This window comes from Petromyzon marinus, chromosome 1 (genome assembly GCF_048934315.1).
Source record: "Petromyzon marinus isolate PM22_M1 ecotype Great Lakes invasive population chromosome 1, UKy_Petmar_22M1.pri1.0, whole genome shotgun sequence".
NCBI classification, from domain to species: domain Eukaryota; kingdom Metazoa; phylum Chordata; class Hyperoartia; order Petromyzontiformes; family Petromyzontidae; genus Petromyzon; species Petromyzon marinus.
The window spans coordinates 30,244,067-30,257,829 of record NC_133667.1 but is presented as its reverse complement, the minus strand read 5'-3'; the positions used below and the strand labels follow the sequence as shown (position 1 = coordinate 30,257,829).

At 53.6% G+C, this 13,763-nt stretch overlaps 1 long non-coding RNA gene across 6 annotated transcripts in view; it reads left to right on the top strand.

Moving 5' to 3' along the window:
- Nucleotides 1-13,763, top strand: part of LOC116939758 (uncharacterized) — a 35,258-nt gene that overhangs the window by 3,651 nt on the left and 17,844 nt on the right. For all 6 annotated transcript variants that reach the window (XR_012941648.1, XR_012941646.1, XR_012941650.1 and 3 more), the window contains exon 2: nt 5,172-5,273. This is a non-coding gene — a long non-coding RNA (uncharacterized LOC116939758). The remainder of the gene's footprint in view (nt 1-5,171; nt 5,274-13,763) is intronic.

Below are 13,763 nucleotides of genomic sequence, written 5' to 3'. Positions count from 1 at the left end.
TCAAGATCGGCCTCTGTGGAGGAGGCTCGTGAAGGACGCTACTGGGCAGTTGGAGGCAGTCGCCCTCCAACAACGACGGAGGGCGGAGGAGCGACGCTCACAACAACGAGCGGAGCGCCGGGTGACTAAGGCACAGCAGGTTGGCACAGTAGGGGGCACAGGTGGTGCATCAGCCAGTCATCTCAGTCAGTCGACCCGTGGCACCTGGGTCTGCCCCGTGACCTCCTGCCAGCGGGCGTTCGACACTTCACGTGGCCTCAAGGTGCACATGGCCTGGCACAAGCGTCGTGGTGACGTCACCGCCACTTAGTGGCGAATGGCGGTTGTTGTATGTGTGTGTATGTGTGTATGTATATGTGTGTATGTATATGTGTGTGTATGTGTGTGTACGTGTGTGTAATTTAAACCTTCAGCCATTAACCCTGGACACCAATACCCCCGGGTTGAATATCGCCCAGTGGTGGCGGAGAGGGGAGGGGAAGCTACGGTGTGTGTGTGTCAGTGTGTGTGTGTGTAAGTGTGTGTGTCAATGTGTGTGTGTCAGTGTGTGTCAGTGTGTGTGTCAGTGTCAGTGTGTGTGTGTCAGTGTGTGTGTGTCAGTGTGTGTGTGTGGGAGCGGTAGTGTAGTGGTCAGCGCGCTGCGCTATGAACCTGGCGACCCGGGTTCGATTCCTGCACACGGCCAACACCAGTGACGATTATCTGAACCGGTCCTGGGCCTCCCCTAGGTCGACTCAACCTGAAATGAGTACCTGGTGCGGTGGATAAAAACATTGCCACTGGGGAGACAAAGGCGGTCGGGCGTGGTTGCTGGCCACCCACCCCTTCGTGTACCGTTCTGGCCTTCAAAGGTGCTCGCTAACAGCACTTGCCCCGACAGTCTGTTAAGGCTATACCGGGGATCTTTGTCTTTGTGTGTGTCTGTGTGGGAATTTTTGTGTGTACATGTATTTATGTATATGTAGTTATTAGCGTGTGTGTACGTGTGTACGTGTGTACGTGTGTGTGTACGTGTGTGTGTGGCGGGGGCACGGTAGTGTAGTTGTTAGCGCTACGCAGCGCTGCGAAACCCGCCCGAGTTCCGATTCCCCGCTCACGGCCCAACACCAGCGATGATTATCTGAACCGGTCCTGGGCCTCCCCTTGGTCGACTCAGCCTCAAAATGAGTTCCTGTCGCGTTGTGTAGTAAACATCGCGACCGGGGAGACAAAGGCGGCCGTGGCGTGGTTTTGACACCCGCCCCATCGTGTGCCGTGCCGGCCTTTAGAGGCGTTCGCTAACAGCACTTGCCCCAACAGTCTGTTAGAGGCGACACCACGGGGGGAATCTGTCTCCTTGTGTGCGTGCGCGCAATGCGAATCGCAGCCGGTCACGTCCCAGTCACGCACGAATGTTGATTCTCAGCGAATAACATTAACCCGACCCGCACACACACACACAGCACAATTCCGTGACGAGGGGATTGCCAATTAACATTTAGTTTCTAATCGGCGGCCACGGCAGGACTCGCCGCAGGAACGGCACTGATCCCTCCTTTACCATTCGCGTTAAAACGCGCGTGGAGTTTCCCCCCTCCGGCTCCCCCTTTTTGTTTAGGTTTTGTTCCCCAACACACACGGCGGTAATTGCGCTGACATTTCGGTCTGAGTGGTGATGATGACACTTTCCGCCGGTCTATCAACTCTACTGCAGCTACGGCGACCGCTAACCTCATCATCATCATCGTCATCATCACAGCCGTGCTCGCTCTCGTTGTCTCTCCGTTAGATCGGCCACCGACGTCATTTTTGTTTCATTCTCTTGTCTGAGAAACGTTCATCTGCCGGTCCGATACCTTTTTGGGGCGAGAACGTGCCGATGTATAAGTGCATGTAATCTAAGACGATCTATATATGTGTGTATTAAACGCGTTTCGGAAAGAGAAACAACTAACCCGCAGAATGGTGAAGTATGGTCAAGTATTCCCCCCCCCACCCCCCACGAGTGGAGGCTTATTGTTATTTTACGTAGATATATATAGTTTTTCACCGTAATCTCCGTATTATTGGACGCTCTGGAAAGTAAGACGCACCGCAAACTCCTTGTACCCGGTGTCAATAAAGTTACGATAAATCGCCTACGAAGACAAATATTCTCTCTATAGTCTCGACAGACTTTTGGGGCAAGTGCTGTTAGTGAGTAGCACCTTTGAAGGCCGGCATGCCCGACCGCCTTTGTCTCCCCAGTGACGATGTTTAGACACACCGCACCACCGGGAACTCATTTGAGGCTGAGTCGACCTCGGGGAGGTCCAGAACCGGTTTAGATATTCATCACAGATCTTTGACATGAGTGGGAAATCGAACTCGGCTCGTGGAGTTCGAAGCTCAGTCCGCTAACCGCTACCCCCCCACCCCCACACACAAAGACAAAGATCCCCTGCATAGCCTGAACACACTGTTGGGGCAAGTGCTGCTTTGCGAGCACCCGTGAAGGCCGGCACGGCGCAAGAGGGTGTGGGTGGCCAGCAACCACGCCCCACCGCCTTTGTCTCCCCAGTGGCGATGCTTACACACCACATAGGATACTCATTTGAGGCCGAGTCGACCCAGGCGAGCCCCATGACCGGTTCAGATAGTCATCAGCGTTGTTGGTGGCCGTGAGCGGCAATAGAACTCGGGTCGCCGGGTTCGTAGCGTAGTGCTCCCCCAGCAGTCCCCCCCCCAACAAAGATCCCCCGTATAGCCTTAACTGAGTGTTGGGGCAAGTGCACGCATACACACATCTGCAGGATTACAGGACGCATCCCCAACTTTTGCTTTCAAATACAAGGCACGCAAGCGCGTCTTGTAATCCGGTCGGTGTAAATCTGATCCCCCTATCATCCCCGACGGGGGGGGGGGGGGGGGGGGGGGAGGGCTGCTCGTTTCAAAATGCGGAGAGAATCTGTTCCCTGTCACACGATGCTATTCGCTCTGCGGCGGTGGTGTAGCAGATATCGGGTGAGCAGGCGGTGCAACTGCGCCTACTTCGGAGGGGCCCCGTGGCGTCGGGCAACGAAGGTTAGGGGGGGGGGGGGTGGGCTGGTTAAGGTGGCGGATCCATTTCAGTCTCAGTGCCAAGGACCCATTCAAACCACACCCGCGAGCTGACGTATGTTGAACTTCTTTCGCACCGTACGTAGCAATACCGTGCTGTTGTGCACCACGGACGAGGTTCAATTGCGAGCCAGCATATTGTTCTCGTCGGTTTTTTTTTGCTCATTTAAACAACGTGGCAGGGATATTTTATATTTCGCATTGGTTTCAATAACTCTCGCGTTGTTAACTTTTAGGGCCAGCGTGTTGCAACCCCCCCCCCCCCCCCCCCGCCGCTAGCCACTGTCAATAAAGCATACAGATATTATACCCGAGTCATGGACACTGATACACACGTATTCAGCACACACACAAACACAAAGATTCCCCCTTATAGACTTCAACGGACTGTTGGGGCAAGTGCAGTGAGCGAGCACCTATGAAGGCCGGCATGGCACGCGAGGGGGTGGGTGGTCAGCACCACGCCCGGCCGCCTTTGTCTCCACAGTGGCGATGTTTACTACACACCGAACCAGGTACTCATTTGAGGTTGAGTCGACCTAGGGGAGGCCCAGGGCCGGTTCAGATAATCGTCAGTGTTGTTGGCGGCCGGAATTGAACTCGGCTCGCCGGGTTCGTTGCGCAGTGCACTGACCGCTACATTACCGCACACAAACACACACACACACAAACACACACACACACACACAAACACACACACACACAAACACACACACACAAACACACAAACACACACACACAAACACACACACACAAACACACACACACACAAACACACAAACACACACACACACAAACACACACACACACAAACACACAAACACACACACAAACACACACACACACAAACACAAACACACACACACACAAACACACACACACACAAACACACACACACAAACACACACACACAAACACACACACACACAAACACACACACACACAAACACACACACACAAACACACACACACAAACACACACAAACACACACACACACAAACACACACACAAATACACACACACACAAACACACACACACAAACACACACAAACACACAAACACACACACACACAAACACACACACACACACAAACACACCCACACACAAACACACACACACACAAACACACACACACACAACACACACACACACAAACACACACGTGCGCGCGCACACACTCTCACCTGTCGAGCGAGCAACGTCACGAGCACACCTGTGTATGGATTCCCATCTAAGACGACGTAGCCAGGTGAAGCAATTGGCGGGACCCCGGGGTCCCATCACTGCCCCGGGGTGGGAAAAACCGCGTAACGACACGAGTCTTGCTGCCTTACCGACAACAAAACTAGTGGTCAATCGATTGGCCTCGTCGAGAGCTACTCGGGGCACTAAGTTTCGTAAAAAGTTGAAAAATTACATAAACACGTTAAATTCACTGCCTGGGGGTGGCAGTGGGGCTCGCCTTGGCAAAGAAGCTGAGGGTCTGACCGGAGGGCGTCGTCACCGCACGCGACTGCGGTGGACGCCCCCCGGGGCTTGCGTTTGCCCGGTGGGGTGGCGTCCATCGTGTCGATCGCCGCCTGCTGCTGGCGATTGTTGGCGCGAGTCTGGGCGGGCGGCGCGTTGCTGTCGGGGTAACGAGTGGGCGGACTGAAAAATAATAATTATTGACCTGATTTTTGCGGGATCCCGGGGTCCCGCCAAATGGTTCAGGTGTCCGATCGGACCATTCCCAGGGCCCAACACGAGAGCCGTGGGCTCTGTCTGGTGACACATCGTCGTTCATTGGGCGAACGCGGGGTGCGCGAGGTGGAACATCCATCGTTCGTTGCAACTGTCGGGAAAATTGTCGTGAACAGAACTGGTTTCGCGCGGCCGCTGTCGTCTGTCACTCGCCACCGACGCTAAACCGTGGCTGGGAATCGAACTCAGGTGACCGGGTGGGATTATAGCGCAGTGCCTTAACCCCTCCCCCCACCCCACGGCACTGCCCCTCCCCCATCCCCCCCGGTATCCCTCAGCGCTGAGCACATTTCAAGTGAGATTGCAATAATGTCTAGGAAATTAATTGTGTCTGATCACATTTACAGCGATCAGCGCCTGGCTTCGTGTGGGAGCCAACTCACTCAACGCTGCCCTCTCCTGGCCACGCCCCGCAGCCACGCGCCTACATCACCTGGCAAGATCTGCAGGTAGTCACATCACCTGGCAAGATCTGCAGGTAGTCACATCACCTGGCAAGATCTGCAGGTAGTCACATCACCTGGAAAGGTCTGCAGGTAGTCACATCACCTGGCAAGATCTGCAGGTAGTCACATCACCTGGAAAGGTCTGCAGGTAGTCACATCACCTGGCAAGATCTGCAGGAAGTCACATCACCTGGCGAGATCAGCAGGTAATCACATCACATAGCAAGATCAGCAGGTAGTCACATCACCTGGCGAGCTCAGCAGGTAGTCACATCACCTGGCAAGATCAGCAGGTAATCACATCACCTGGCAAGGTCTGCAAGGTAGTCACATCACCTGGCAAGATCTGCAGGTAGTCACATCACCTGGCAAGATCTGCAGGTAGTCACATCACCTGGCGAGCTCAGCAGGTAGTCACATCACCTGGCGAGCTCAGCAGGTAGTCACATCACCTGGCAAGGTCTGCAGGTAATCACATCACCTGGTAAGATCTGCAGGTAGTCACATCACCTGGCGAGCTAAGCAGGTAGTCACATCACCTGGCAAGGTCTGCAGGTAATCACATCACCTGGTAAGATCTGCAGGTAGTCACATCACCTGGCAAGGTCTGCAGGTAGTCACATCACCTGGCAAGGTCTGCAGGTAATCACATCACCTGGTAAGATCTGCAGGTAGTCACATCACCTGGCAAGATCAGCAGGTAGTCACATCACCTGGCGAGCTCAGCAGGCAGTCACATCACCTGGCAAGATCAGCAGGTATTCACATCACCTGGCAAGGTCTGCAGGTAGTCATACCACCTGGCAAGTTCTGTAGGTAATCACATCACCTGGTAAGATCAGCAGGTAGTCACAACACCTGGCAAGGTCTGCAGGTAGTCACATCACCTGGCAAGATCTGCAGGTAGTCACATCACCTGGCGAGCTCAGCAAGTAGTCACAACACCTGGCAAGATCTGCAGGTAGTCACATCACCTGGCAAGATCAGCAGGTAGTCACAACACCTGGCAAGATCTGCAGGTAGTCACATCACCTGGCGGGCTCGGCAGGTAGTCACATCACCTGGCAAGATCAGCAGGTATTCACATCACCTGGCAAGGTCTGCAGGTAGTCACATCACCTGGCGAGCTCGGCAGGTAGTCACATCACCTGGCAAGATCAGCAGGTAGTCACATCACCTGGCAAGATCAGCAGGTATTCACATCACCTGGCAAGGTCTGCAGGTAGTCACATCACCTGGCGAGCTCGGCAGGTAGTCACATCACCTGGCAAGATCAGCAGGTAGTCACATCACCTGGCAAGGTCTGCAGGTAGTCACATCACCTGGCAAGCTCAGCAGGTAGTCACATCACCTGGCAAAGTCTGCAGGTAGTCACATCACCTGGCAATCTCAGCAGGTATTCACAACATGTTAGCGCTTAGCAGGTTGACGGCTGCTTAGTTTCACGAGATCGGGCAAGACTGCGCTCATTCATTATTATCCTGCCGTGGGGAGTGTGACGGTGCGATCCACCATACAGCACGGGTGTAGGGTACAGGTGCGTGTGTGTGTGGAGTATGTTTAGGTTGTGTTGATTGTTGTGTGGAGCAATGTCTGGATCTCGATGTGTAGGGTATGCGCATAGGGTGTCTGTGTATGGTATGTGAGTAGGGTATGTGTATGTAGACTACGTGTGTGTGGTACATGTTGAGGACGTGTGTCGGGTGCATGTTGAGGGTACGCGTTGAGTGTACGCGTGTAGGGTACGTGTGTATTGTATGTGAGTAGGGTATGTGTGTGTAGACTACGTGTGTGTGGTACATGTTGAGGCTACGTGTGTCGGGTGCATGTTGAGGGTACGCGTTGAGTGTACGCGTGTAGGGTACGTGTGTATTGTATGTGAGTAGGGTATGTGTATGTAGACTACGTGTGTGTGGTACATGTTGAGGCTACGTGTGTCGTAAGCATGTTGAGGGTACGCGTTGAGGGTACGCGTGGAGGGTACGTGTGTATTGTATGTGAGTAGGGTATGGGTGTAGGGTATGTGTGTAGACTACGTGTGTGTGGTACGTGTTGAGGCTACGTGTGTCGAGTACGTGTTGAGGGTACGTGTTGAGTGTATGTGTGTGTCGGGTACATGTGTAGGGTGCATTTTGAGGGTACGCGTTGAGGGTACGCGTGGAGGGTACGCGTGGAGGGTACGTGTTGAGGGTACGTGTTGAGTGCATGTGTGTGTGGGGTACGTGTTGAGGGTACGCGTTGAGGGTACGCGTGGAGGGTACGTGTTGAGTGCATGTGTGTGTGGGGTACGTGTTGAGGGTACGCGTTGAGGGTACGCGTGGAGGGTACGCGTGGAGGGTACGTGTTGAGTGCATGTGTACGTGGGGTACGTGTGGATGGTGCATGCTGAGAGTACGTGTTGAGGGTACGTGTTGAGTGCATGTGTACGTGGGGTACGTGTGGAGGGTGTATGCTGAGGGTACGTGTGGAGGGTACGTGTTGTTGCGCGGGGTGATCTCTGGGTCTGGCTGTGCGGGGTTGTAATTAGCAGGTAGGCGCGCGCCGTGTTCCTACAACGCGCCAGGCAGGAGGTCGCGTTTGGGTTCTTCCTGCGTAAATTAAACTGTAATTACTCATTTTAATCAAACGCGGGCAATTTGGATTAATCAAAGCGGGGAGATAGCGGGGGGGGGGGGGGGCGAGGAGGAGGGGGAGGGGGAGGATTGAGTGGAGAGATGGGAAAGGGGCGGGGGACCCCCATCGGCGCACACGCAGACGCACGCGCACGCAGGCGCAGGCGCAAGCGCTCGCAGGCGCACGCGTGTTACACAGCTGGGCAACACACGCAGACACTTCCAGTCAGATAAAGACACAAAAGACGAAGGTCCCGCCGATAGGCTTTAACAGACTGTTGGGGCAAGTGGTGTTAGCGAGCACCTGTGAAGGCCGGCACGGCACACGAGGGAGGGCGGGGGTGGGGGGGTCGGCATCACGCCCGGCCGCCTTTGTCTCCCTCGTGGCGACATTTACGCACCGCAGCAGGCACTCGTTTGAGGCTGAGCCGACTTAAGGGGAGGTCCAGCGCCAGTTCAGATAATGGTCACAGATGTTGGCCGTGAGCGGGAATGGAACTCGGGTCGCCGGGTTCGTAGCGCAGCGCGCTAACCACTGCGCCACCGCTCCCCACACACGTCCACAGACACACACACGGACACACACGCACACACAGGCACACACACGGGCACAGACACACACGGGCACACACACACAACCGCATGCCCCGAGGCTGTGTTTGAGGGAGGGCTGATCGCTTGGCCGATAGCGGAGCGCTGCTTAAATTAATTGTCTTTTTGCAGACCCGTCCTGTCGCAGTAGCAGCATGATGATGTTGTATGTGTTTTTTTTTACCGTGATGGCGATGATGGTGATGAATACGATGATGCGTTGGCCTATGTGTGTGTTTTATCTTTATTTATTTTGTACCGTGATGGCGATGGTGGTAATGAATACGATGATGCGTGAGCCAGCCATGTTAATGTCCCTGTATCCACAACTTAAACCTATCAGCAATTATGAAGTGGTGATGATGATGGTAATGATGGTAATCATGGTAATGATGATGATGATGATGATAGTAATACTGATGATGATTGAAGTGATGGTTGTGATGGTTATGGTAGTGATTATGATGGTGATAGTAGTGATGATGACTATGATGATGATGATGGTTGATGGTGGTGGCGATGTTGATGGTGGTGGTGATGATGATGATGCTGGTAGTAATGGTGGTGTCAATGATCATGGTGCATCCACATACAATCGTCCTAGAATCACACGCGCATTCACGTGCTATTTAAATGATCGAGCGCCTATTAAAGGCTGCGTCACGGCCCCCGAAGAGGTGATGGAGCCAGCACTCCCCCCAGCCGTCGTTGTCTCTCCAGTGCCGATGATTAGACACCCCACAAGCCACTCATTCACTCTCCTCTGACGTTCGCCGTGGCCGGGAATTGAACTCATGCGGCCGAATTACTTAGTGCCGGTTGAAGGCACTAAATCGCTGCGCCCACTGCTTCGCCGTTACACTCATGGCCTAGAACGGGCATAACACCGTGAACGAAGATGATGTTAATTCGAATAGTATACACGTTCACGTTATACCTAATTCTAATTACAATACATTATAGGGGTATAGCCAACGCTAAGCGGGCTTCAACAGCTTTCGATCGGCTTTCGCGTCGCACTCCACGGGAGGCGAATTACTCGGTTCACAATATGATTGAGGGTGGTATATTATTTGAGGCCGAGTCTGCTGCTGCTGCCCCCACGAGTCGAACCAAATCGACAAAGGGATCCCGGTTAGGTGTGAATTGTCTACGGCACTTTGTAAACGCGGCCTCGGCTTTCGTTGCGTAACATTTCAGGGTTCTAGCCCTTCGGGAGACAACGTGACAAGTCACACCAAGTCGCTAACTCACTCGCGATAGTCACCCGCCACGCGTAGTAAATTATTAAGCTCGGTGCAATGGTTTGCGCTCTGCGCGGTTCGGAACCCCGACGACCTGAGTTTGATTCCAGGACACGGCTAACTCCATCAGCGGCGAGTGCTTCATATATCTGAACCGGTCCGACCAACTAGGATTTACCAACACGGTGGAGTATAGTCAAAACAATTCCCTTGATCCACGTGACGTGGGTAGGGAAGTCCTTCATTCAGCAGTGGGTTGTACATGATACATGCCGAGACAATTCTTACATTCATTTTGCTTGCCATGAGCCAAGTGGCATGGTGAGATGTGCACACAGTAGGCACGTGGGTTGAATCGTGTTGACAGGTGTTGACACGTGTACATTATCTGTCTAAACGTGTGTTCTATCGGCAGATGCGTCTAACATTGGTATCAACTAAAACACAACTTTAATGTCACCAGGTAAAACCCGCTCAGCTATCGGCTCGGTATCAGAGGCGACCCGGCCCCACACGTGATGATAGCTCATCGCAGTGGCTTATATCGTCATCATCACACGTGGGAACTTATAGAATGTATAGGATTATTTTAAATTTGTATTCATATATTTTCAATGTGGAGGTAGGGGCGGGGCAAAACCGGAGGGGCCCGGAGACAAATCCACGTGAGAGAAAGAACACACGGAACTCCAAATATACAACCAGGGGCATGGTCAGGGTCTGGGTTCGAACCGACGTACCTGCATGGCGAGAGGAGATAACGTCTCCTCCTCATCCTCCTCGCCACCGCGGTGGCGCTCCCTGTAAGCGCGAGAGACCCGAGGTGAGCACAGGTAGGGGGCCTTGAGAGAGAGAGAGCGAGAGAGGAGAGGGAGCATCGTGCGCAAGAAAAACAATTTGTGAAAACGCGGACAACCACAGCCACAACGCTGAGCGTGCGAGCGGCGGACGGCCAACGCCGTCTACTCGGGAGTAATTAAGAGCAAACCGCGGCCGCTGTCTCAGTTAATTATTCAAGCCCTGCTGCCGCAATTAGCTTGGCGCGGCCGCTTATTTAACGACGAAGGCGTCGCCTTTCCCCCTGTCTCTGATGCGTAGACGACGAGGTTCCCCGCGACGACGGCGCGCGCGCGCGGGAGATGCAGATGCGCGAGACGCGCTGACACGCACGCGCCAAGGATGCGCTCGCACGTGTCACGCGCGGTAGACACCGCGCGCGTGCACGATGTTGAACTTTTTTTCTCGCGCCGTGCGTAGTCGACCGTGCCATTGTGGAGGTGAGCGGACACTGGGATGCTGCGTGTTGTGTGCTATGAATAAGGGCCGTTACCCGAAACGTCGCCTGATATTTAAAAAAATATATATTTTAAGGCCACAGTGTTATTGACGAACGTGTTGCATTCGTTTTGTTTCCAAATGGACGCAGATGCGTCAACCCATATACTTACATAGGCACACGCACTCACGTATACCACACGTGCACGTAACACATGAGCTATGTACGCGTACGATATACGCGTACGTGAGATCTCTTAGTCAATCCACTGCTGGATGAAAGACTTCACCACGCTGTGCGGGTCGTTGGGGTTCATACGACCATACTTCACCACGCTGGTCAACGCGGGCTGGTGAAGGCGGCGGGGGGGGGGGGGTATATAGGAGGCTGCGTAGACGTGAGTCGGTGACCATACTTCACCACGCGGGCTGGTGAAGGCGGGGGAGCACAGATCCCCCGTGCAGCCTTCAGACTGTAGGGGCAAGTGCTGTTAGTGAGCACCTATGAAGGCCGGCACGGCACACGAGGGGGTTGGTGGCCAACACCACGCCCGGCCGCCTTTGTTTCCCCAGTGGCGATGTTTACTACACACCGCACCAGGTACTCATTTGAGGCTGAGTCGACCTAGGGGAGGCCCAGGACCGGTTCAGATGAATCATTTACCGGTATTGGCCGTTAGCGGGAATCGAACCCGGGTCGGCAGGTTCGTAGCGCAACGCGATAAACGCGACACTTCCGCTACATATACAGGCATATACACACATAATTACATAATTTAAAAGGCTTCATTTGCAATATAGCCATCGTATTCTTTTTATTTATTGGGGCAATTAACACTAATTGCGCTCAGCGTTTCAAAGTCCGTAATTAGCATAGTTGGTGTTGTTGTTGAACGTGTCGTTCGTGTGAATGTTCTGTCGTGTCAACCCCAAGTTGCATCCCAAAGTCGCCGGGTTCACGATGTTTTTTTACTTTTAACTGCACGGAAATCCCAATTTCAAAGTCCTACACACTTATCGCGGCGTAGTGCGCTTTTAGCGAGCACCTATTAAGGCTACCACGAGTCCGACCCTATATATATACTGTACATCTGTGACAAAGACCTTTGGATTCCTCCGGTATAAATACATATTCCGATTCTATTCTACCCATCTCCACTACGCAAATACAACTAGTTACACGCAGCACGCGCCCGATGATTGGTACACCCCCCCTCCCCATCACCAACACCTTCGCTCACTCACACTGACTTACCGTGGTGAAATATGGTTAAACAACCCCCCCCCCCCCGTGACTGTCCACGATTTTGCGTATGTTATTGTTGACGAATGCAAGTCACCTTATGATTTCTGTACGTCCACGCGGACATTAAGTCCTGTCGGCCCAGTCGCCCTTCGGGACTCGAAGTCAACCAACCAACCAACAGTATTTTGCAATTTGTTTACGCGCGGAAACTCTGGACCGGGTTTTTCCGCCCTTCTGGGGGGGCTCATCGGCGGCGTTCAGCTTGACGCGCGTGCCAAACACAAGCCACAGCCGCCGCTGCTGCTGCTTTGCAAGATGTTGGGGATGGAGGGACGACGGCACGATGGTTGTTCGGCGCATTCCACCCTGTGATTCAGCCGACCTGGGTTAGATTCCCGGCGAGTGATATCTTAACCGGTCCTCGAGACGATCCCCATTCGCCAACCCGCGTTGACCAGCGTGGTGAAGCATGGTCAGTCAACCTCCACGACCGAACGGAGTGGAGGAGACCTTTATCCAGCAGTCAATTGACAGAAGGCCGCGTATGTGTGTTGTAAAAGGTTGTCGTGTTTATTGACTGTCCTCTAGCTATTTGATGTTGCTTTTGATGGCCTTGGTAAGAAAACGATGATAGCGAAAGTAATATATGATTAAATGTGATTTTGGGATACGCGGTGGGGGGAGGGGGGGATTGTGGGGGTGGGGGGCTGTGTGGAGCTGCGTTGGTTAAAACCGGATTCACAGCGGGGCAGCGCGCTAACCACTACGCCACCGCTTCCCATCCATCGTGCGTGTCCGTCCGTGTTAACTGCAATCCACCCACTTCTCTTAATATTTATCCGCGTGCCTCTCCGCATGCAACGCCGTACAAAGACCATCTATTTAGAACATGTCATCCGATGCTCAATAATATTCACGTGATGAGAACGACGACGATGATGATGACGGCCGATTATGATCATCATTATTACGTTTTAATTGTTTGTTCTCCGTGCGGCGTCTGTTGTACGAGGATGTGGTGCCCCCCACGCGCGCGCAGGTGCAAACGTCGCAAAAGTTGCAACACCTGAAAGCACAGAGCACACACGCGGCAGGGGAAGGAGGAGGGGGCAAGCGGCCCTTTCCTTTGAGTGGCAAAAGTATTGCGTTACAGAGCGGCGCTAAACGGGGCGTGCGGAGGTCGCCCCGCGCTCCGCAGTAAACATTTTAAGGCTATCGGAGCGGGGCAATTAGGGCTCATATTAAATCGCCCCCTCGTAATTGGCCGGCTTCGGGAACGGACGGCGCGGCCGCCAGCGCGCAGCCGTCGCGCGGTCTCTCTGTTTGTGTAGGCGCGCACACAAAGACAAAGATCCCCCGTATAGCCTTAACAGACTGTAGGGGCAAGTGCTGTTAGCGAGCACCTATGAAGGCCGAGACGGTACACGAGGGGGTGGGTGGCCAACACCACGCCCGACCGCTTTTGTCTCCCCCAGTGGCGATGTTTTTACGCACCGCACCAGGTACTCATTTGAGGTTGAGTCGA